Here is a 25,718-nt window from a genome sequence, read left to right as displayed (position 1 = left end):
TAGCATTTTTCTGTGGAACACTGCCGAGGATCCATTATTTTATTTAGTGTATTTGTCTTAAAGTGATTATGTTACTAATTATAAGGCTCACTAGTCTGTTTAACAGGAGTCCAAATAATTATAATTTGTTTGCATTCCCACCCCGTGTATTTTCATGCAATAAGGAAAACATTTTGTTGAATGATTAATTTTGTGCATGCCTCTCTGTATGTTTAGGAAAATTAAATGTCTCATTTTTGTTGTAAATGAGAGATTTCTGGTTTTGGTACTCTTGTTCTCAAGGTGCATTGGTATATTCTGAAGAAACTTGAGGATTAAGCTACAGGGGGGAGGATAGGGTCTTAGGGATGGAATTAAGTATGTTCCCAGTAAAGTCCATAACAAAATTCCTTTCGGTGTCAAATTTTTCTGCATAATTTGTGTTTTAAAAAAACAGGTTGAAGTTCTTATTTACAGGTTATCTTGAAGCAAAAGAAATCATTCAGCCTTGGAAACAATTTGGCAGCCAAGTTCCATTGCTCTTACTGGAGTAATTTGAAGGACAAAATTCCTAACAGGCTTTTCAGTAAATGCTCAGTTTAGGGCACCTTGGAATCAGCAGCAGCATCAAAACCCCGTGTGAACTTGGAACATCCAAAGAATGTGTTATTTAATGTTAGGGAAAAAAATTGTCAAGATTTTATAAAAAGCTCAGCAAATTGAGGCATAAGTACTGAAGTCACTTTCAGAGCTGTACTTCAGAAAATGGCTCAAATGAGAAGTCAGCATTGTGAAGTTAACTCCTTGTTTTATGGCAAAGAAAAACTTTCAGAACTAGAGTTGTGTCTGGGAATCTACTTGGAAGTTTGCTGAAGTTCAGGTAGCGAAATGCTTGCTTGGAAAAAAAAGACCCAGCAGAAAAATCACAATTTCAAACTCAGATAATAGTTTCTGAAAATAGCTGGGCTGCCAGAATGTCAGAGTCAGGAATGAGAAGATTGCTGAGGGGAAATGGCAGAGTAACAAGGGGCCTGAGGAGACGTGAGGAGCTCACAGCTTCGTCTGGGTTTGAGGGAGAGAAAATTGCTTAGTGCTACTTAGAGCATCTCTCATTCAAAGATCTCAGAGCTTGCTGAACCAAACATAATCCTTTGAAGACAGGTACAGAGTGATGATCACTGTGCTTGTCCTCGTGGTGATGCTGTCCCTGTCCTGGAGCATCCTGATCTCTGGGCACGGTGGTACCATGGAGCTCAGCATGGGAGGGAAAAGGGAAATGCAGGAGGGGAGAGGAAAATGCAGGAGGGAAAGGGAAAATGCAGGAGGGAAGAGGGAAAATGCAGGAGGGAAGAGGGAAAATGAAGGAGGAAAGAGGGAAATGCATTTGGGAAGAGATTGGGGTGACAGAACACTCTGAAATGCCATCACTGAGATCTGGACACCACCATGCTTCTAATGAATAAATAAATAAGTCATCAAGTGCAGGTGAAGATATTTCCTTTCTTCTGACATTCACGTTTGTTATTCTGCCAAATGTTTCCTTTATTTGGAGAAAATTGGAGCAGCCAAGATTCTTAATATTAAAAGACCTCAGCGGAACTGTTAAAATTCCATTCTGTTCAAAATTTTAATGCCAGTTGGCTGTATTATCTCTTTATAATTTTCTTCTTCAGTGCATACGTAACTGCATTAGTTGGTCATTTACCAACAGAATTGAAAGACCAATACCATTAGCTGGAGAAATAGCTAGAATTTTTTTTTATTCAGGAGAAAAATGGAAGTGTTACTTGCTTTTTGATGATGGTGGTAGTGGCAGTATTTATCTTTTTTCTTTTATTTTTTTCCCCACGCTTCCCCCATAAAGCACGAACTCCAATTTTACCTGCCTTAGTGTGAATAAAAACAGTGCATCCTCAAGTGAGATGCTTTAATAGAACCCCTTTTATTATGCAAGCAATAACTGCACTCACAACTCTGGGCAGAGCTGTTCCAGTGCAGGAACAGGTCCTGAGAGCACATTTGTCATGGGAATTTCAAACACAGACCTTCCCTGCAGAGAGTGGGGTGGAGAGCTAGAAATGAGGATGAGGAGCAGATGAAGAACTCTGAGCCTTGCAAAGCCCTGGGAGCAAAATGTTACTTGATGAGTGCTGATAATACATTGTCAGGCATTTAGGCAACATAAAACTGTTTGTGCTGAGCTCCCTGGACCAGAAGGAGAAGGAAAGTTTCTAATGAACCTCCTGGAGAGCTGAGCCCCAAGCTGTGGGTCTAGCACTGTTTTTTCATCTGATGCCAGACTGCTCTAAATAGGTCTTAAAGCATCTCCAACAGTTTATGCTGTTTAATAAATCTAATCTGTAAAACAGGTCACGTAAAAAAAACGAAAAACTTTTCTTCTAATTACAGTAAGATTTTATTGAATGCACATTATACATATAGATCATAATACTTATTAAAAAAAGACTATTAAGATTTTACAGTTCAAGATTTTACAGGCAATGGGAACAGTGGAAGCCTAATGCTTTCTGAGAATCATATCTGCATTAGCAAGATAAAGGACAATTTAGGAAGATTACAAAAGCAATGATTTAGAGTACAACATAAAAATCTGCTGAGAACTAATTCGCAATGCCAGCTGCTGCTAAGCTTCTTAATCTTTATCTAGTTCAATTAAAATCTGAATGTTTGGGATTTCATTAACAACTGGGGACTTGGAAATTACATGCACTTTTACACTGTATTCAACTGCTTATGCACGTTACTGGAAGTTGCCCGAAATGTCTTCAGGTAGACTTGAGATATAATTAAAACTTAAGTACTTAAAGGATAATGCAGAGGTAAAAGAGGATTATTTTAATTTTTCTGTCAGATCCAATTGACAAAAAAAGAATCTCGCACGAGTTGAAACGAGTTGCAAACCAGTCAGAATTTTAATGCAGGGGATATTTATGGCCAATTGTGCAATCAGATGTGCAGATCAAACAGCCTCACTGGGGGCGGGGAGGATTGGATATTGTAATTGTGCCCTGTGCTGCTTGTGTTTTTTTGTGGAAAAAACCACTTCACATCTATCGTTCACTTCTGTACTGATGTAACCACGCTGCTATCAATTAATTATGCATTTCAAAGAATCTGCAAGTAGGCCTTTCTAAAATTAAACTAAGCAAAGTGATGAACAAGCTTTTAATCACTTAATACTGTGTATAAAAAATAGTTTCTTTCCATTAATTCCTCAAGAATAATTCTTCTAAAAGTTTTTCAAAAGTAGAAAAAAGCTTTTTTTTTTTCTTTCTTTTCCTTTCTTCATTACTTGTCTCCATTTTCCATGAAAAATTAAATTTTCCCATCATTGCCATACCTGCTGATTGAAAGGAGGGAAGTGAGATGGCATTGAGCAGCTCTGTATTTGGAAGCAGCTCATTGAAAAGGCAGAAGATTTGGATATTTGATGGTGTACAAGAACAGACTTTTTCTTGCTTGTGTGGTGGAGTGGATGTCATGCTGTATTTCCAGGGAGAGCTGATGGAACTGCCATGGGGTTTTTTTTATCTCTTTATTCAAGCATGGTGGTGTCCAAACTTTAGGGTTTCTCAGGGTTGGGGGCAGCACTGTGGGATTTGCTAGTTAAGCTCTGGGTCAAATCCTGAGCTGGTTTAAACTTTCACATCAGAATGTATTTCTTACTTTTTAATTATTCAGTTCTAATGATCCTAGGTGCCAAGGTAGGATGTGGAGGTAAGAATATTTCCAGAATGAATGAGGGTGTTAATGGTGGTGATGCTCCTCTTGGAAATGTTGAAGAGGTGTAGTGCTACAGGATAATTGGTGCAAGACTTTGAGACAGCCTGGATATGTTTAAATGTGTTTGGATCAAGTTAACTTTTAAACAGTGTAATAATAATAAGAAATAATTCAGTAGCAAAATTTCTTAAAATGTTTGGGGAGTTGGTGTTAACTTCTGTCATGGTGCTGTTCTTAGCAAATGGAGAGAATGAGGTTTTGCCTGCCTGGCTACATAATGTTTTTTTCTTTTCCTTTGCTTGGAAAGCAAAACCAGTGTGTAGGCTTATTGCTATATATAAATCTAAATAAAAAAACAAACATTTTCCCCACCTCCCTGCTTCTGTCATATTTTTGAGTGGAAACGTGTGACCAGGTAACCCAAGGCAAGTGGAGAATGGAGGGGAAAAAAAGTGAATTTTGAGTTGAACATAATCTGGTCTCAAGATTCATCTGCTGGGATATCTGTCCTCAGAAGAGCAGAAAATCTGCCCAAAATTTGAGTGTTTAGAGGCTTTTCTGTAACCCTGGAGTTCATGATGTGCTCTCAGAATGGATCAGCCATTGTTCAGGTAGCCTGGTATGATGATCTGGGCTTGGGCTTTTGCTCCTTGGATTTGGGTCCTGTCAGACATGGAGGGGTTGTTATCGAAGATTAAAATCAGCTTCTTTTTTTTTTTTTTTTTCCTTGTAAAGAGAAAACTGAAATAAATAAAATGAAGGGTATTGATATATCACAAATAGAAACAGTAAATGTGTCACTGGGGAGATGAGTGGGAGTTGAGAGCAGAGATAACTACAGACACGAGAATTATCTGTACGTTTGGCTTCAGATACTGCAATCTGTGCCACACATTGATCCTGCAGGAATAATAAATACACATTATCTGTAATTATTCTCCAACTTCATAAACCTCGCTTTAATAACATCCTTTGCATCGTTTTGTTTTCTGAGATCTTTTATTTTTATGACACTGTCAGGCTTTTTAATTTTAACTCCAAGAAAATTGCTCCAGCTGTTACAGATTTTGTCCCAGCTCTGCTCTCTGGAGGCTGGGAGTTCCCTTTGGAGAGTTCAGGTAGCAGGTTGAAAGGTTTCTCTGTCTGAGATGATTTTTATTTTTTTAAAGAAGCTTGCAGGTAGTGAATTTGCAACTTTTATTACAAATACAGTTTGAGATGTAAAAAAAAAAATAAATTTTAACTTACATCCTACAGTTATTATATTTTTTTATTTTAAAATATGATGTCAGATAGGAAAAATGTTCTTGTTCTTTTATCAGTGGACACAGTTGAGTGGTGTTGGAGTTACCAGCCCTCCCATGGTTGCTCACTGAGCTGGGATCAGCATGGATATTGAACCTGTTTATTGGGTTTCTTCTGCTGTTATAAGTATGATCACATTCCATGATGTCCTGAGGTCTTAACATACCAAGAAACACCAGTAAGCAGAATTTCAAGTTCAGCTTTTCTGAAGAGCAGGAGTTAAATACAGGCCAGTGCATTCTTGTGCATTCCTGGTGGTGTCCTGGCCACGTGTTGTGAGCTGGAGATGCAGTTGGATTTTAAATCAAAATTTGAGTGCAGAGTTTTATTTCCTAATAGCAAAAAAACAGTTTCTCTCATTTCATCACTCCTGTCTTGCCCTGTCCTTAATCAGGTGAGTGCCCAGCTGTGGCCTCTGGGCTACATCTGGGCTTGTGGCCCTGTCAGGGACCCCCAAGGGAAGCAGAAACATGAGTTTTAGTGGAAACCTCAAATGTTTCACTTGCTCAGAGTAAAAGATGCAGTTTTCATGCTAATGTACATCTCCATGCTGCTCTTTCTTTAACTTGTTAAAAAAAAAAAAAAAAAGTAATTTTTTAGTATGAAAAATAAAACCAAATCAATAAAAAATTCTCAGTCCTCTTTTTCCCTTTTATAAAATGAAACTGGGGCGATTCTAAATAAATTCTGTGGAATTTCAGCCCTTGAGTTGATTTTTTTTCCTCTCATACAGTTTTAATTTGAAATTTCGCATTTGCTAATGACACATTTTTACTCTATCTGAAGATTGCCATCTACTGGCATGTAAGAGCTTTTGGGGTCTGTTATTGTTCATAAATTTGAAAATTCAATAAAGTTAGTTATTTTCTCAGTTGATTTTGTTGACTGCATTATGCTTTGCAGGATAGGGGCAATAGTAGAGGAAACATTAGCAGCATTTACTTGATCTTACCAAGTGCTGTGCAATGTCTGCTTAATTAAAAGCACATTATAACAACATATTGATGCTTCCCACATGAATGAGCTCTCTATTCCTCCAAATTAAGCCATATTTCATATTTGTATCCTATAAGAAAAGGAGAACACATTAATCAAATGTTAAAAATACACATTTTTTCTAAGCATTTGAAGTGATTCTGACCTTCTGGCATGGTAACAGTCAGGTAGCTCAATAAACTACAGGGGGTAGAATTTAATAGTGTAATTCCAAAATTATGGGAGACACCTCTTCTTCCTCAAGTTAATTTGTAATTGATCCTGAAACTCTTTAAATTTCTCTCCCCTGATGCCTCCCAGCATCCTCCCCACACAGCAGAGCACCAGGATCTGCAGAGGAAGTTGCTGTTTTGTGTGCTGGGGCTGGTGGCACATCCCCAGGTTGTGGCAGGCAGGGCAGTGTGTGATGCTCTGCCCCAGGGAGGGACCTGGCACCTGGGGCAGCCTCAGCTCAGCCTGGGGCAGCTGTCCTTGTTGGGGTGGTGGGTTGCAGCTGTCCTTGTTGGGGTGGTGGGTTGCAGCTGTGTCTTGTTGGGGTGGTGGGTTGCAGCTGTCCTTGTTGGGGTGGTGGGTTGCAGCTGTCCTTGTTGGGGTGGTGGGTTGCAGCTGTCCTTGTTGGGGTGGTGGGTTGCAGCTGTGTCTTGTTGGGGTGGTGGGTTGCAGCTGTTCTTGTTAGGGTGGTGGGTTGCAGCTGTCCTTGTTGGGGTGGTGGGTTGCAGCTGTGTCACCTGGCTATAGAGGACAGAGGACAGTCTGTGTGTCTGGCAGGGACTGTGGCTCTGAAGCAGGTGAGAACACCCCCATGATAATCAGAATTATTTTTTCTCTGCTCATTTCTTTGATATATTGTGATGGTGATGTGCTCAGTGTGCTGCCCTGTCTGTATTTTACATTTAGATGTTCTTTTTCTGCAAGGAAGGACTTGGGTGGCTTTGCTTTCCTTCCCAGGGATGGGAAACCTAAAACTCAGTTTGAGCTGGGCTGGCTGATGCCACTTGTGACCTGTGTGCAGTTACAGCTCTGTAAATAAGGTGTTGTGTATAGAAGGAGCTATGCTGGTTTCTGATGAAAATGTTGTGATGTGATGGGGGTGTTTTTGCTTGTAGTGATGCTGACCACAAAACCATCAGCACTGAGCAGGTGAGGTGGGCAGTGTGGATGTGCTGCTGCTTTTTCACTGCTCTGAAATGCTCAAGAGCCTGCCCTGCTCTGGGAAGGTGCTCTGTGTCTTGGGGTGAGGTGTGGGTAGCATGTGATGGGAGCTGTTGCTGTAAATCCCTGAGCTTCATGGAATTGGAAACACTTGTGTAAATCCTGTATGAATTGCAGAGATGGTAGCTAAACCTATCCTGCTATACATGCACTGTGGTTGTTGATTTCTTATCTGCTGTTCTGATTTCATTTGGGAATTTGCTGCATTTCTGTATTAGTCATCTTGATGGTGTTCACCCCTCGTAGTATTTGAGGGCTGATCTACAGAGAAGAATGAAAATAATGGTAAGACAACGTGTAAATTTACATAAAAACACATCTTTAGATTCTTCTGTGTAAACTTCATGAAGGGTTTTTATTTATTCTGGATGTTGTTGGCACTGCACTTTGATTTCTGCTGGATAGAGAGTTGTCAGTTCCACGCTGTAGATACATTTGCTGCTAATTATAAACAGCCTTCTTGGCTCCTGAAGGCAAGCAGCCTTTCCACCATTTGCTCACATAAGCCTGTTTTACAGTTCTTTGGTGTATAAGTGTTTGGAGTGTAGAAGAGTGGGGAGATTTATTGAGAGGCCATAAGGCACGAGCTCCAACCTGCAGCTAAGCTGACTGTGAAGAGAGCTGGATGCAAAGAGTGAGAACAGAAATCTAAATGCTTTTTCTGGAGGAGACTGAGGGTGTTTCTGGTGTGCACCAGATCCATGTCAGGGTGCTCCTGTCTGAAATCCCCCGTGCCCAAGGGATGGGGCAGTGTGAGCCCAGCCATCAAACCAGCTGCTCCCTGTGCTAAAGAGAAAATTTTCCCCCGGTTTTGGGTTTTCTTGCCTCTCATCAGATAAATACTGACTTTCTCAGTTCTTCAGGCAGCACCCTCTGAGAGGCAAGTGCTGATCCCTCCTCTTCTGTAACAATCTCTACAAAGTAAATGTGTGTTTACAGTGGAAAATGGAGCAGCACATTCATGTGGTGATTGATTGACATGAAAATGCACTTCTGTGATTGATGAGACAAATGCATGTTGCTCACAAAAGCTCTGAGGAAATGTAGTCTATACCATACTCGTTATTACAGATTTAATTTTTTTTGTGTGGGTTTTAATTTTTTTTTTTTCATTGTAAGCAGTCAATTTACTTCCAATTACAGTATGAGATGCAGTAGATCTTGCTGTGGTAGTGGTGGTTAATCACAGATCAACAGGCATAAATCATACCAGACAAGTGTTGGCTATTAAGAGATGAACCATTCATTAACAGAAGCACCTGCATTGTTCTGCTCTCCTCCACAGCACACACAAGTCTCATTTCCCTTAAGATATTCACAGTACATTGGCCTGTAATACATTTCAGTGTCATTAGATGCACTCTAGACTGAAAATTCCCTTGCCTGTGTGAATTAGAGGAGCAGTTTGAAGTTTCTCTGCTCTAATTTGCCCCAAAATTCCTGTCAAAATGCAGATCACGAATTATTCAGGCATACACCTCTTCTGTAGATAAGTATATTAAAAGGTGGTGGGATGAGAATGTTGAATATGGGGAGAGACTCTTTAACTTTTTTTTTAGCAGTGATAGAATCTTATCCTTGATGTGTCCTGAGCTGAATTTTAGCAAAAACTTCACACCGATCATTTCAAACTTGTGAATTAATGTTGCTCTTGTGGTTTGGTTTTTTTAGTATTTTTTATTTTTTTTCTAACAGTTGGGATGATTTTGGATGAGATGTGTTCAGTTGTACTAATGTCTGCTGGATAGTTAGTTCTTCAAGACAGTCAGTGCTAAAAACAAGCACAGTTTTTATTTTAAACGACACTGAATAAATCCTTGGCTGGTGTATAGTAGGGGGAAGGGTAGAAAGAGGAAGGGAACTCATCTCCTTTTCAGCTGCTTGATTTATTTTTTTATTTTTTTAATTTTTTTTGAGAGGTCCTCTATTCACTAAAAAACGGTGCTGCTTTTGAGAAAACAAATCCCTGTGCTTTCTGAAGGTACTGCAGGCTGTTTTTTGGTGGTGATGATTTAGCAGAGTAGTCATGTTATCAATGGATTCCAATATTTGACAATAAATAAACTTGTTAACAAATGAAATTAAACACGAAACTGAATAACTGAAGTATTTCCCCTGATTTGTTCAATGCTGTGAAAAGGGATTGATTATTATTAATTAAATACCTGTTGCAGTCTGTGGAGCCTGTGACTCTGGGGGATTTTGGGACAGGATTAAAGCTGTTTACAGCTTTTTGGCTGAGTTTATTTGCAGGAGGGTGTGCTCCCAGGTTCTGTGTGTTTTTCAGGCCCCTCAGGTGTTTGACTGGTGGCTGTGCCATAAACCTGACCTTTAGTAACAAAAAGGTGTGCAGGGTCTGCAATGCCCAGCCTCTCTCAGCAGTACCTGCAAGAGCAGGAGCACTGCTCTCAAAAATAGAAATTTCCTTGCTGTGTTTTGTTTGCCTCAATATCTCCTTGTCTGTGAGCCCACAAGAATGAGTCTGTCATGGATCATTTGCCATTTGTGTTTGGATTTGCATTCTGGAATGTGGCTCAGATCTGATAATGGGTTCCTCCTGTACCATGGCATCTCTCCCTGGCTGCACACTATTACCTCCTTGCTGGCTGGGGATCTTGGGGTTGCTCTGATATTCCCTTTCTTGAGTTTAGGAATTATATGGATGGCCTTGGGAGGGTTTTGTGCAGTTCTTCCATAAGTGGCAGAGATGATAAAGCTTCCTTACCTCATTGTGGCATTTCAGGGATAAATTCACACATCCAATAACCCCCAAAACAAAACTGGGAATGTCCATCTGTGTGTTCAACTCTTCTGTGTTTCCTTGGGTGGAAGTTTGTTCAGTGAAGGTATTTTGTGCCTCTTCTACAGAACAGACATCTACAGACCTGAACAGCTATGCTTTAAAAAAGGGAGTAAAAGATTTGCATGACTCCTTTTAAAATTAGGAACTGTATTGTATCTTTGTAGCAGGTTATGTGGCCTTTTACTGGTAAAAGAGAAAAGTTGATTGACTACAGTATTTATTTTACCATTTGATGAACTTTCCATCCCAAAATCTGTGAGATAGAACTTGCACTGTGGCATGTACCCACAGAAGGACATCCCAGGTCATGATTTGATCAATTTATATTTATACAATATATTGTTTATTGTATGAAAATTTGACCTCATTAGCTGTGGTCCCTTTGCATCTCAGTTGTTATCTGAAGTGTGTAATAATGAGAACATCATCTCAATCTATCAGTGCAATCAGACAAAGAGATTCTGTTGCAAACTCAGGGAAGACTGTGTCCCAGATGGGAACAGCAAATTTAATTACTGACAATGGGATGAGTATGAAATGTTTCTGCACGCACAGTTCTGGACAAAGAGCTGCTTCAAACCCAGGCAACTTGAGTTTTGCAACATTAGGCTGGGAAGAGTCAGAGGATGGTAATCCCCTAAACAGAGGCTGAGTGAGAGTGTGTGTGGCTGGAAAGCTGGGGAAATGCTAATGAATTCATTGAGCCAAGTCAGTGAAATAGCTAAACATCTAAAGAGCAAATATCAAGCACTGATATTTATGTAGAGATAGCACGGAAAAACTGTTCGCCTCAGAGAGGGCCTGCGAAGAGGCTTTTTTTAAAACACAGATTTTTACCTTTTTTTTGAGGTGTCTGCCTTACCCTGAGAGCTCACCTTGGTGGTGGTGATGTGGTTTTTGCTCTGTAGAAAACAGGTGTGGGTGTGTAAGGTGGGAGTCACTGACTGAATACTGCAGATATAAACCCAAAAATCTATGCTGCTACCTAAGAGCTGTAGTTGTATCCAGGCTACAGCTGCAAAAAAAAAAAAAAACCTGACCAGAAGTTGATTACAGGCTCTAATTCTTCCAGGAGTTGCCATACAGCTGCCTGTTGGCATCTCTAGCAATCCAGGAGATGAATCCCTCTGTGGGCTGGAGGTAATGACCTTCTGGATGCTTTCTAATAAAACAATGAAGAGCTGACTTTATCATCCTTAAAGCAAATTACTTCTGCAAAATGCTTTACAAATACCAAGGGTGCTCTTTAGATAGGGATGTCTTCTATTAAAAAGTGTTGAATATTTTTCTGCCTTTAAGTGGAGAAGCTTTCTCAGGCCAGTGGGGTGTGCAGGAATAGCTCATGGAGAGAAGGCAGGAGTGTTTTCTGTCTGCATCTCTGTACAGGGACTGTGCCATCAGATTGGTTTGGTTTAGTTTCCTTAAAGAAGGTGCAGTGCATTGGGGTTTATATTTTAACTTTGTCCTCTTCAGCTGATTACATCACTTCAATTTCTGTATATAAATGATGTTGGGTAAAAATGTTGTGTTATGTCCACGAGTGCCTTCAGTGTTAGTGTGTGATGTGAAGATGGCAGTGATAGCTCTGGGTTTGGTGGATGGGAGTGGAGGCATTTCCTCATCAGCTGGAATGCCAGAGCTGCTGTCTGGGGCTGGGTTCTGGTTCTGCTGCAGGCTGCTCCCTGCCCGAGTCCCTCACTCATCTGTTTATGTTAATATTGGATAAGAGGGAAAACACGAGGCCTGGCCCCAGCACTACCCTGGGCTTCCTGCTGCCTTGTTTACGCCTTCTCATCCCACAGGTTTGTCTGTTGTCATAGTTTCCATTTTCTTTCCGTTTTCAAAAGCAGGACAGGAGGTCTCTATGGAGACAGGCATCAGTTCCACTCAGTGCACTAAACTGTAGGGGTTGCTGTAGGAGCAGAGCTGTGAGCACGCTCCATCCCCTGTGGAAGGCAGGAACATTGCCATGCTGACATCCCCGTCCCCCGAGTCTGGGGGAATTAACATTTCAAGGTCGCAGCAGCTTCTCTGTAACAACCCTGTCTGCTCTTACCTTCATTGGAGCATCAGCACAGTCACAGAAACATCATCTCTGCACAGCTCCAGCTCTCAGGGCTTTCTCATTAACTGCAGAAAAGGCACCATCCCAGTGTGTTCTCAGAATTAGTATGTGTGAATTCCATCTGAAATTAGAAAGTTAAATGGGATCCCAGTGCTGGGTCAAAAATGTTTTGGAGATGGCTTTGCCATGGAGAAGGATGTTCATGAGATCTCTTAGCTCTGTGTGAATGTAGCTGCTCCAGCTCCTACCCAGAGGAGCTGGGCTGCTGAGCACTCTTGTGTAAAAGATGTGACTTATGTCTCCTGAGCCCTGTGAGCAACAAATCACTGGAGACAGGAGGTATCTGTCTCACCTGCTGTCCTTGTTTGGGGCTGAACGTTGTTGTTATTGTCAGCCCTGTGATGGATATAATGGGAACTGCTGTCAGGGCTGGCTCCAACAACTTTCATTCCTGTAATGATGTGGTGGGTGTTACAGGTGTAATTTTCAGAAGTACCCAAGCAACTCAGGAACCAAAATCCATCAGTGGTGTAATCACTGAAGTTCAGGTTCCTACATCACTCACTGCTGCAGGTGTTAACTCTGACACAGTTTTGGTTTGTGCCTATCCTCATCTGAAGCAGAACTGAGGAGCTAGAGAAGTGTGTGTACATAAATATATATATATATATACACACATGTGTTCATCCCTGCCTGCCTTTCATGTGTGCTTATCTCTAATCACAAATAGCTGTGCAGGAGAAGCCTTTGCTCCCAAGGCAGATAAAAAGGGGAAATCATAGCTGCAGATGCTGTGAGAACAGAAGGATTGAATTGAGGAGGAAGGGTAGAATCTGCAAACTCCACCAGACAAGGAATAAGAGTTACCTGTTGTTACAGGTTTCATTCTTTTCTCCCAGGGTGGGTGCTATTGATCTTCTAAAAGGTTTACTTTGGGTTCCTCAGTGACCTGTTAGTCCTCATACTGACAGAAATATAATTTCTTGTTAGTTTACAGCCTGTAAATTAAGTTGAATTTCAATACCAGTTTCCTGGATAGCATTCACCTGACTACCTAGGTGTAGTTTAAATAGTACTTTGGCTAAGTGGAGCCCTAGGGAATGTTTAAAAAAAATCTGCAATAAATCAGTGATTGAGAAGTGGCACGATGCTGATCAGTCTTAGGACCCCAGTTAAAAAAAAATATAAATTTTAGGTTTTAGTGTCACATGAAGCATCCAAAACTTACAAAAGCAGTTTCCTGAGAAGGCACCTGGAGCTGTCCTCAGCCTGTCTCTGGTACCACAGAGCTTTCAGAGGCACAGCAGAGAGGCTGACTGTACAGCATTGGCTGTGAAGCAAAGGTCAGGTTCTGCTGTCTGATCAATCTGCTTTCTGTTAACCTCCTTGTGTGCTATGAAATTAAGGTTAATGCAGATGAAGTCATCAAGGGGTGTTTGGGTGGGCAGAGGGTTGGCAGGGTGGCTCAGGTCACGGGAGGCAGCAATCCTGTGGGTGCTGGAGATGAAATCCTCCTTTCCCTGCTGCACTGGCAGCTCTGTGCCTGTTCTTGGGGCTGTCTCAGCGTGGGGCAGGTTAATTCCAGATCCCTGCAGCTCAGCTTCTTGGTGTATTTTCAGGAGCAGAGACAATGAGGGGGGTTAGAACCACCTTTGTGTTGTAATCCAGGTGTTCAAGGCTCCTGTTGTAGTACAGAGATTGGAAAGTCTCCAGGGAGATTGGTTTTGTGCCCAGGGTGGCTCATCCTCTGGGAATATCTTGGAGAGAATGGTTTTTTATTATATTTCTTCATACTTATATCATTGTTCCTCTAATACTGATGAAACATTATTTAAAGTGTACTGGTGGCTTCAGGCAGTGACTTTGGTCTGGGTTTGGTATTGAAGGAGTGGCATAAGTTGGGTGGAAAAAATGAGCTGAAAACTCTTCTGACTTACTGACATACTTCCATTTTCTACTCATTTTTATAGATATGATCAAATATAAGAGCTGTAGATAGGAGCAAATAAAAATCGGCACCAAATCAAATAACAAAATTTTGAAAAGGTCAAATTAATATATTTTTACAGCTATCTCTCCTGGAATGAAGGAGGCATTAAAATTCTGATTATAAGTTCTCGTGAGAATGGATTGTAATGAGAACAGGAACCAGCATATTATAAATCCACTCTCCTGGTAATAATTTAACTAGAACAGTAACTGGTACAAATGTAATTCATTAATTCATTTTTATCACAATTAAAAGACTGAAATCTGGTTGTTACCTTGTGATCTTGTTGTGCCATATCTGGGGTGGGATTTTTGCAGCTAGAGTTGAAGTACAAAGATAAATCAGAAACCAGATGGATGCAAGCCTCCTTGGAGTTTACCTTGCCACAATTGCTGCCTTCTATGAAGTTTTTATTTCACTTAAGATTGGGTTGAAAGAATATTAAAAAGTAGTTCTGATTTGTGTTTATTTAGGACAGATGGCTAATTTAACTAGGCTGATCTCAGCTTTTTTATTGGCCCTCATCCAGCGGTCCTTGATAGTCTCATATCTGAATTCAACATTTCCCAGAGTCATCAGATGCAAATAACAAAAGTAATTAAAAGACTGCCTCAAAGTGTAAATATCCATTAAAAAAGTGTGAAATTTTTGCTAATAACATTTGTGGAGCTTTGGATATTTTGAAGAGTTTTAGTTGCACTGACAGTAAAGACTGACACCAAATATGGTGAGTGGTTTTATTTGTTTATTTGCTTTTTTTTTTCCCCCTGCTGCTTCCAAAGTATGTTGAAAAAGACTCTGTAACGTGCCTGATGGTTGTAAAACTTCTTGCCCTTGTTTTAGCAGTGAAGGGAGGGATGCTGGGGTTTCTGGAGTCAGGGTTGTTTCAGGATTTAGGACTGATGCTCTCAGCATTGGCTTTTATCCTCTGCAGCCCCTGCTTGTGGTCCTTTGGCAGGTCCTTAGGGCTCCCTGTGCTCCCTCCCAGGAGCTGCTGATGGATGTGGCCTCTGTGACTGTCACAGAAGACATTTGTACAACAAAATTTTGGTAATCTGTCAATTTGAGACAGCTGGTTTTGCTTTATGGATTTCAGGTTATTTTAGCATGTGTGCTGCCTTTGCCACAACCAAGGAGTGTAGCTTTTTATCAGTAAATACTTGTGGTTGGGGAAGGCTCTAGAACAACTAAAATCTGTATTTTTATCTGTAGTGCTTGGACATCAAGAGTAAAAGGGTGGCTGTGCTGCAGCCAGTAACTCCTTAGTTGGTATTTGTGCTACAGTAGATGGATGGAAGGTACAAAACTACAAAATCCCTTCTACTTGGTTCTTTTTGTTGGAAACAAGGAGCAGGTTTCCTCAGCCACAGCTGGGGCTCTGCCCTGAGTATTGGCTGCTGGTTTGCTGTAGCTGGATTTTCTGGCACCTTCACCATGGGATGTGGAGTTTAATCTTAATAAAGATGTTCCCAGGAGCTCCTGCCTGAAGATGTGCCCCTGGAGAGCCTCCCTCCAGCACCTCTCTCACCTGTTCCAAATGAGCAGGTCTTCCAGAGTCTTCATTAATATTATCAGTGTTTGGAGACATGAATGGTGTCCTGGGCAGAGGCTTAATAGAAGATTGTGCAGATAGTGGGAGAGACCTGTGTACATGGGGTGGTTTTACAAGGACTGCTTTAAAAATTGATTGGAGAGTAGCAGATGTAGTTTTAATTATTAACTGTAGATACTGAGAGATCTTCCTTGCATATAAAAAGGTGTTTTCATGAAGTGTCTCTTTAATGTGCTCTTTGGAAGCTCAGGTTCTTCATTGTTTGCCATGTATGCAGTGCTAATTTCATCAGTGAAAGTCTGCTTAGACCACAGAATTCCCTAGATTTTATATCCAATCTCTGTCCTTCCCACTCCTTCAGAAACAATATTTGTATTACATTGCACATTTTCTAATTTAAAGATATTTTAAATATGAAAATGCTGAGTTCCTAAGGAGAAAATAAAACAATTGAAGAAGGAAACACTGCAGTAAACAAATCTGCAATCTAACACGTGCTGAGGGCTGCTGAAGTTCTGAGGAGAAGCAGTAAATATTTCTCACAAGCCACAGACTAATGGAGCAGGGGCAGTAAGAAACAGCAGTGGCACTTGAGTCAGGAATTGCATGTGCCCATTTCCAGCAGCAGGGAGGGCTGGGTTGATGGGGTTTTATTTTTGCACAACACTGCTTGTCAGCAGAACACTGGTGATTTTAATTTAGATTTTTTCAGCCCAGCACCATTTTCATTGCCCAGGTATCACCTGGAGGGTAAATCCTTAAGGTCCCTTCCAGCACAAACCATCCCATGCTGGTGCTTCCTCACACTCGGTTTCCTTCCTCCTGTAGGTCAACACAGCTTCATTGAAATTCAGATTTCCAGATGGAGAGAGTGGGAGATGGCTTAGAATGGTTGATTTTGGCTTCTGGAGACTCTGAGAGTCCCAAGTTCCAAATCCTGTGAAGGTCACTCAGTTGCTGGGAACTGGCTCTGGCTCAGATGCTCCAGCCAGGGAAGCTGCAGAGGAGAGAACCCTCCAGTAAAACCTCTTGTTTTCAGCTATTTTCATGACTTCAGGAACTTGACTGTGGACTATTGCTGTGCCTCAGAAATGCAGTGCAAGGTTTCTGTCAGATGCAAAAAAAAAAAAACAAACCAACAAAAAAAGAAATACTTGAGCATCTATTCCAACCTCAAAATATCTTACAAGGCATTTTTGCCATGGCAATATTTTGCCACATCAAATCTCTCTGAGTTTTCAACAGGGTACAAGAACAGTTTGTATTTTAATAAACATGATGACTGAGATTTGTTGCTGAGTGGAGCTAATGAGATGAAGGATGTTGACAAGTCATGGATTTGTATTGTTCAGCCTGAGTATAACTTAAAAGCTCAGCAGTCCTGGACAAGCGCAACCACTGAAAATGTGAATATATTTACATTATTTGATATGAAATGTTGAAGCTAATTTGTTAATGGGCAACTTGCTTGTTTTTATGTATTGAATAAAGACCAGTAGGTCAACTGTAATGTAAAAATGCACATTTGATTTTTGGCTCTGTTTTTAGCACTAAGCCACATATTCAGTATAACAAGAAGAGAGCAATAACCTTTTGATTTGATGATATACAGCACCTTTTATGTAAACCCATGAAAAGTGATTACTGGTATCATGAGGAAACAGCACCTTAGGGAGATTACCAGGCAAAGCAAACAGCTGGAACCCATAATCTCCTAAAAGTCTGATTGTCTGTGGATCTCCATGTCTACCCTAGGGGGCTATAAGTAATACTTTCTTTAATTATGCAAAACAATAAATTCTTCGAAAATTTTGAGTTTAAAATTTTTGGTAGCCATGAAATTTAACTGTGTATAAAGCCAGATGTTCGACAGAAGCTCTAAGTTTAGGAATCTGCAAAACTTGTTTTTGTATATAAATGACATATTTCCTGTTGTTTTCTTGACATTTGAGATTAATTATTCCAGTAGTTTACACGAAGTTTAATTTAACTGAAGGAAAAATATTTCTAATCAATTGGATGGGGTTTTTTCCCAAGTTAAGTTAAAAGAAATATAATTGCATTTTAACTGAACTAGACTTAGTTTTTGTATGTATTTAATTATATAAGCTCAAAAAAAGGGACAATGCAAGTGCAGATAGAGCAACTGTATTTTTAAATTTTTTTCTAGGGTGTAAATCTCTTGAAGTGTTCCTGCCTGTGTGTTGACCTGGTGGTTGTGCCCTGTTGCTGCTGCTGTGTGTCAGTGATTGAGAGGCTGCAGTCTGAATTTCCTGTGGGCTTTAGCCCATGCAAATTCCCTCAAATTAAGAAGCATGATCTGTGCTTTGAGAGAAGTGAGATCATTCCTAAACTCCTCCCCAGCCATATTTCATATATTTCATATTTCCTAGGAAGGGGAAATGCCCAGGTCACTCCTGCAGGTGATGTTTGAATAGGAGTGCCCTGAGTGCATCTCTGCCTGTCCTGGGGTGGGGATGCTGCTGCTGCTTCCCAGCAGGGAGGATTTCCCTGGGCTCTAATCACACAATATCCAGCTCCTGGGGTGGTGACACAGTGCAATGAAAACAAAAATTACTATTTTCAGCCAGGCATGCTGCTCCCTGTTGACTTGAAAGCCCTGATGTCAGGCTGCATGCTGCTGACTCCAGAAGTGGAGAGGGATTATCATAAATTCAGATACTTGCTGGAGATACCTGCCCTGTACACTTGTGTCTGTCAGCTCTTGCAGGATGCTCATTTTCCTGCCTGTTTATATTGCTTTTTTGGATCTCTGAGGGAACTATCCAAGAGGCACCTGGGGGGAAAAAAAAAGGTGTTGGAGCTTCTATTGTTAAACCTTTTTTCTGAATTTTCCAGGAGGGTGTTCCATTATCTCTGCAGCTAGAGGTGCTACTGAAATCTTCAAAGCCAGCTGTTGGACTTAACAATATAATTTTCACCTGAAACTTTTTGTTCTAGCAGGTGATAATGATTAGGAGTTGGATATTAAAATTTTTCATTTTTTTATCCAGAATGAGGTTTTAGGCAGACATCAACACAGACAGAATGACTGTGTAGCTGAAGCTGCCTTCTCTCATCTCAAATGCCCTGTTGCCAGTAGCTGCATCATTCTTAAAATGACATCATAAGACCTGTCAGACAATTTCCATCCCTCAAAGGCAAATTTGAGGTGATCTGAGTGTGTAATTTGCATGTTAGATGTGTGAACTGATTTGGGGTCAAACCCACAGGTTTGATGAAAGCATTGAGAGGAGGTTATCAGGCATTTAGGATGAGTGATGAATAGGCATTGTGTAAGGTAAAGATCCACAGCTTGTTCTCACTTGTGGGAGTTAGGAAGCCTCAATTCCAGGCATTTACATAATCTGGCTACAAACTGGCTTTTCCTTTAAGACAAGCAAGTGTCTGAGCATGTTCTTCAGGAATATAAGTGGGGGAAGAGAGGGTGTTTCCAAGTAGCCATCTCAGTTTATGACCAATAAGTTTGACAGTTCATGTATAGATTTAATGTCAAGTGCAGTTTTGCTGTGTGTAATTTCATGTTTTTTTTCACTGGTGGAATTATCACTTACTTAAAATGTTGAGCTTTCTTTGTATTTGAAGTTCCTCTGATTATGTAGCCCTGAATGGAGAGAACTGTTGAAATTCTGCATCTGTAGGTAAATTGTAACACTGAAAAGTTAAATTTTCACTAAACTGTGCTCAGAGGTTGGGGTAAACGGTATTGGTGTTGTATGTTGGGATTTTTTTTTTTCTTTTAAACAGTTTAAATCCATCCTGTATTGGTGTGAAAAGGTTCATTTGACCTAATTATTCTTGCCTGCCTCTAATTTCTCTAGTTTTATTGTAGCTAGGACAGTAAAAATCATTTTGGGCAGAAACTTCACATGCCAGCTGCTGGACTCCTCATAAATTCTGCTCTGGGACCAATACTTCCCACTCATCTTACTTTCAGTCTGTAATTTCTGTTAATTCTTTGTTATTCTTGCTTTTAAATGCTTCTCCCTTCATTTCCAAATTAGCATGCTGTGTGATGTCCCAGCCTGGCTCATTATGGGATGTCAGAGGGATCCTGAGGTAGAGCAGGACAGACACTTAACCTCAGTGGGAGGGATGGGTGGTAATGATGGTTTAATGGCAGTAACACACACGGAATTTTAATCAGGCTGCTCCAGGTTCAGTGTGCTGATGTTAAGTAACAATAATTCACACGGGGTTGTGTTGAAATTGCACCCTGGAGTGTCATTGCAAGCACAGAGCAAACCCCCAGGAATGTGTGTTGTCTCTGGACTAAAGCAGCTCTAATCCAGCTGTGAGATCTCATGGATGCCAGCAGAGGGAAGGCAGAGGACAAGGAGCCAAAGCTGGAATGAGTGCATTTCTTTGCTAGGTTTCAGTTTTGGATTTTGGTAGCTAGTTTATACAATTGCCTCACAGTAAGATTCCATCTTTTCTGCTGCTACCCAATAAGCTACAGAAACACCAGGCAAGGTTTCTTTGAGGTTTGGATACCTGGGGTTGAGAGAACACTTAGCAAAATGGAATTATCATGAATTACAGCTTTTTAGTACTCCAGGTTTTTATGTGCCTGGTCTTGCTTTGGAAAGTCTGGAAAAATAAAGCATAGGTGAGGAAATATCTGTCCCAGAGGAGCAGCTTTCCAGGGATCTGCTGGGGTCTGGCATCACAGGGTGGCTGGAGCTGGGGGTGCAGGGTTGTCACCAGGGCTGTCACCTTGGCTGTGTTTGCAGAGATGTCCTTCCTGCTGGCACCAGTGTCCTGTCTGTAGCTCCTCTGCCTCCTCTCAGAGTGCCAGGGGATTCAGGGGCACTCTCTGCTGGGGTGTTCTGGTGCTGGGTGATTTTGGGGTGTTCTTTGCAAGCACAGCAGGACTGGTACAAGCTGTGACATTGCTTTTCCTTCAGGAGAGGCACTTCAGGGCGTGTTGGGAGGAGTATTGATCTACTTCAGTCTCACTCTCTTGCTTAGCTCCTGTGATGAGATTTTAATCTCTTTTAAAGAAATACTAAGGTTACAAAGCTTGAAAAAAGATGCCTAAAGTGTCTCTAAACCACTCTAGGAATTTTCCATCTGGGAGACAACATGATATGGTGCTACTATTTATTTTTCTTATTTCTGTATCTATAACCTCTTTTAAAAAAAATAATTTACATATTTTACCTGGAGAAATCATTCCAGAGCACAGTTTTTGTGAAATGTTAATGAAATACTGACTGTGACCAGCTCTGTATTTCTCCTTTCAGGATCACAGCAGAAACTATCTTTAAAAACTAATGTTTGATTTTCATGACAGCATTTGGAGAAGACTCTTGATTAGGCTGCCCCAGTCTTGTTCTTTTGCTTTGCTCCTTGCTTTACTGACTGAAGGGCAGTGACAAAGCTGTGAAAGGAGCTCTATGCCTCCATATTGTTTGAAAATAAACAAAAATCATGTCCTTATGCTAAATAGAGCTGCATCAGGTTATTTAAATAACCAATAGGCTGTCAAATGTTTTTATTTGGAGCAGGGAATTAAGTAATTCTGGAGTCAGGTTGGTAAACACTGTGGTCTGGCAATTAGGAAATTGATTGGGGCCCTAATTCACTATAAAACAGTCCATCTTTTGCTGGGCCTGTAAATATCTCCTTATTGCTTAATTCTGCAGTCCCCTTAATGGGAAACCTGGTCATTTGTGAGGAGTCAGCTGTACGTGTGGTAAGCTCATCTGTTTGTCCTACTCTTTTTCCAATGTTGATTTGCCACAAAAGCAATTTGGTACAGATAAAAAAGAGCAAATGGTGATGGGCTTGAAGCTGAAAGCTCTTAGCTTTTAACACTCAGGCACTCAAAGTGGAGGATTTGGGGATAAAGAGACTTTGCTTATGGGTTAGAGATCCTTTGTTCTGTGCTTGACTGGTTGTTTTTCTTTGGCTTGATTTTCTGTGGTATTAGTAGGTGGCGTGCTGCTTGTGAAGTAAAATGCTTAATTCTGGGGTCTTGAGCTCATAAAACATTTTTAAAAATGCAAAGGCAGCACTGACTGGAGGCCCTTTGGCACCCATGGCACTGTGTCAGGATTATGGATTACTGCCAGTCGTGCATATCAGTCTGAAAAATTGCAGTTTGGCTTTCTGAAAACACGCTGATTTTAAGAGCTCTCTGTGCTGCTTAAACTGCTTGTACCAGGACCCTCCTGCACTCATGGGAGCTATACCCATTCTGAGTTTTGTAGTATAACTTCCAAGTAATTTCATGAGAAAAAGAAGGAAATTAAAATGTAATCCTTGAAAAATATATATACCAAAAAGATAACGTTGCTTATATATAATGCTTTTTCATCAGACTTGAAAGTGGCTAATTTCAAGGTTAAGCAAAGCTTATTATTAGATCCAAACAGCATCTCAGTCAATTGTAAAATAAACTTTTTAGCCCTTGGCTTTTGAAACCTATATTAAGAAGAGGGGAAAAGTATTAATTGTTATGAAAATGCAAGCATGGGCTGCATTGTTAAGGGGAATGACTGGCATTTGCAGCATCTTTTTAGACCTTTAGGAGAATCAGCTGTGTGAGCTTCAGGCTGCTGATGGAGCCAGCTCTGCCTGAGCTCAGGGAAGGGTCTCTGCTGCTCAGGCAGCAGTAAATGAAGTGGTGGCTGTGTCCCCTGGGTGTCCCCGGGCTCTGTGTCCCCTGGGTGTCCCTGCACTCCTCCTGATGACCAGCAATAAAAGCCTGATACAGCCTGAAAGGCTGGCACTGTGAACTTCACACACCCGGTGTGAGGAAGAGACTGTCCTGTGGGTGCTGATGCCCTGGCACAAGGGGATGAGCCAGAGGTGATGGTTTTGCATCCCTGGCAGTGCCCCAGGCCAGGCTGGACAGGGCTGGCAGCACCCAGGGCAGTGGGAGGTGTCCCTGCCCATGGTGACCTCTAGAAGTCAACTCAAACCATTGCAGAAGGTGCACCCCTGTCCCTGGAAATAGAGAAGTGGTGGTTGGGAGGAATTCACTGTGTAAGGTGTTCTTAAAACATTTGACACTTACTCTACTCATACTGAACAGGGGAAGAACAACACAGGATTTGGACTCCTACGATCCATCTCAGCCCTGCCTGAATATAAATATCTGTGACAGGCTGCACAAGGATGCTTTAATGGCAGTTGTCAGAGACATTTAAAATGGATTAGACCTTCTCAATTTTTTCCTCTAATAATGAATATTTAGTGAGACTTTTAAAGCTGTTAGCTATTAATTATAGAACCTAAAAATATGATCGTGCTCAGTCAAGTAGGAATCAGCACATGACTGTATGCAGAAGTATGTTCTCTGTCTAGCTTCTGTGACATGGCTTACTACTTTACATTTGCTTTATAAATACAAGAAATGATTTTTTAATGATGACAGCTGGTGATGAAGCAGACTTGCCCTTGAAAGTTGTAAGCAGGCTAGGAATATTAACACTAAGGAGGTAAAAGGAGAGATTAATAGATAAATGTCCCGATACTTAAATAATGTATGATAAAATTAGATTACCATAAATTTAGTTCCATTGTAGATAATGATATTGTTCTGGGGCTAGAAATCCAAGTGTGGCAATAGAAGGTGAATGTTTGCATTAATAAAAATGCAGACCATTGTCCTTTGCTGGTGTTGTTGCTGCTTTCTGCAGATAAGAAATCGCCTTTCTCTTTAAATTAGTTTATACTACCAGGGGTTACTTTTGCGTATTGGAAATAAATAGGGTTATATTTCTACAGCTGAAATAAATGTTTCTACTGTTGAAATAAATGTCTTACTCCAACAATACAAAGCTGATTATACCATTGATAAAGAGGCCGTCAGTCAAATAATTCTCATTTATGTATTCAAAAATCTTAACTAATAGTGCAGTGAAAAAAGCTCTAGTAGCTTTATTAAATTCTTGCTTTTCAGGATGATATTTTTTTCTTTCTAGCTGGAAATCATCTTTTTGCAGCTTGCTGCCATTTCCCTGAGTAATGCATTAGAACAGAATGAGGAGGCTTTGTGTCTTTGTTTTGGTTTGGTTATTCTGTTTTGTTGGTGTCTTGGTTTCTTCATTTTCACCCAGGTTATTCAAGCACTGGGAATCCAGTTTGCTGGTCTAGTTTTAGCCTTTGCTGGTCTAGTTTTAGTCTTTGCTGGTGTTAGTGTGGGGAGCTCCCCTGGGTCAGCAAGGACATGGAGAAATGCCCTGAGTGCTGATTGTCCTCCTCAAACTCAGACTGAGATGAGTCTGAGACTTGCACAAAATCACATCAGAAATGGGTGGCAGGCCAGTGTCCTACACTTTGTTTTGTTTTGGTTTTTTGTGGTTTTTTTTTTTTTTGTTTGTTTGTTTTGTTTTGTTTTTGTTTTGGTGACTTTTTTTCCATGTGATGGTTTGATGTCTTGGCCATGGATTTTCCCTTTGCTGTTGCCCTGAGTGGGGCTGTGACTGGAACAGCCTGGTTGTTGTCTCTTCCCCAAGAATCAGCATCCAAAGAGTTCAAATTTTCCCTTCCAGGCCTTTTTATCCATCAGCTGCAAGTGAGTTACACCCTGGGAGTGGGGTGATGACCCCACTGAGTTCCTTCCCAGATTTGAAGCCAAGGTTCTTGGATGTTGGTGGGAATGGGGCTGGAGCCTTGCCTGACATTCCAGCAGAGCATCCTTTTAACTCCATCACAACTATCACAGCTCCAGGGAGGGTGGGGGGTGAAATTTTAAACTTGTCTTACATGGCTTGCTTTTCTCAAGTAGCTTTTATTGTAAGTGTGAGAAAATGAGAGCAGAGATCCTAGAGGAGAAATTTGATGGGCAAAGAAGGGGAAGAGAGCCCAAGAATTTATTCTGAGTCCACCTGTGTGCATGTGCATGCATTTATTTCTGCTTAGGCATTGACATTCCTCAAAGTACTCTCAGTTGATAGCTCTGAGTGCCCTAATGATAATTGCATTTACACTAAATGTGGAGCAGCATCAATACTGATATACAAATAATTTAAAGCTGCCAGCCAGCCATCCTAACTAATCAAATGGAGATTGGCCCCTGTCTCAGTCAGGAAGGACAGGGAAGAATTCATCTTTAGGAAAGAGTTTAAGGGTGTGTGGTGGCCCTCCTGTTAAATGTGTCCTTCTAGGAAAAAGGATATGAAGAGGAACAAAAGCTGTCTTGAGGTCTGGAACATAAATTACAGCACAAATACTTAGTTGTTTAAAAATGTAAGAAGTGATTGCATTTTTTTCAGCTCTCAAACAGAAGCATCTCAGATTCCATCCCTTGATACAGTGATGCTAAAAAAATATTTAATTGCTATTATATTTGGAAAGAAAATAGGCTTTAACCTTGAGGTGCTGAAACAGCAAATAAGATACTGTGTTCAGGTAAGGATCTGTGACCTGTAACAGGTGTGAGGGGCTGCAGAAGTGACCTGCTTTTACTTCACAGCATAGAGTAGAGGGAACCTTGCTGAGTGCTAATTAATTGTTGCTTTCATGCAAAATAATTTTTACCTTCAAATAGCCTTGAAAAGAGTTCTCCCAGTTTTCTCATCTAGGAGAAGTTGATAATCAAAAGCTCCATGAAATAGAATATAACCCCAAGAACTGAGCTCTTTGACACTGTGGATTTGAATGGAAACAGGTTTGCTACTATTTAAGTAATCCTGTCTCTTTTAGGGCATTATTGTGAAGGGTATTTTTGTTTTTTAGGGACTTTGTCTTAACTATGGAAATAATTATTGCTGGTGATTTTTGTTTTTTCTGCATGCAGTGTTTCTGCTGAGGTAGTGAATGAGTCAGGGGTTATTCCTGACTTGCACTGACTTTCCTCCTGGGATGGGAGCAGTGCTCCAGGGGAAGCTGCTCTGTGCTGGGCAGGTGCACAAACACCTGTAGCACAGGTAACAGTGTTCCTGTGGCACCTGGGGTGTCCCAGCTCCCCCCAGCTGTGTGGGAGAGCCCACGTTTGCATTTGTTCATCCCTCTGCACAGCACACTTCATCCTGAGAAATGGAAACAGTTCTGTACAAAAGCAACCACCCACTCAAAATACATAAATAAGACTCTTGGA

General features: G+C 40.9%; 1 protein-coding gene across 1 annotated transcript in view; it reads left to right on the top strand.

Annotated features, from left to right (window-relative positions):
• CDH4 (cadherin 4) overlaps positions 1-25,718 on the top strand; it is a 412,301-nt gene that overhangs the window by 25,458 nt on the left and 361,125 nt on the right. The window lies entirely within an intron of this gene.

Source organism: Erithacus rubecula (assembly GCF_903797595.1).
Source record: "Erithacus rubecula genome assembly, chromosome: 18".
NCBI lineage: Eukaryota > Metazoa > Chordata > Aves > Passeriformes > Muscicapidae > Erithacus > Erithacus rubecula.
Note: the sequence above shows the minus strand (reverse complement) of the source record. Positions and strands in the feature narration are given on the sequence as shown.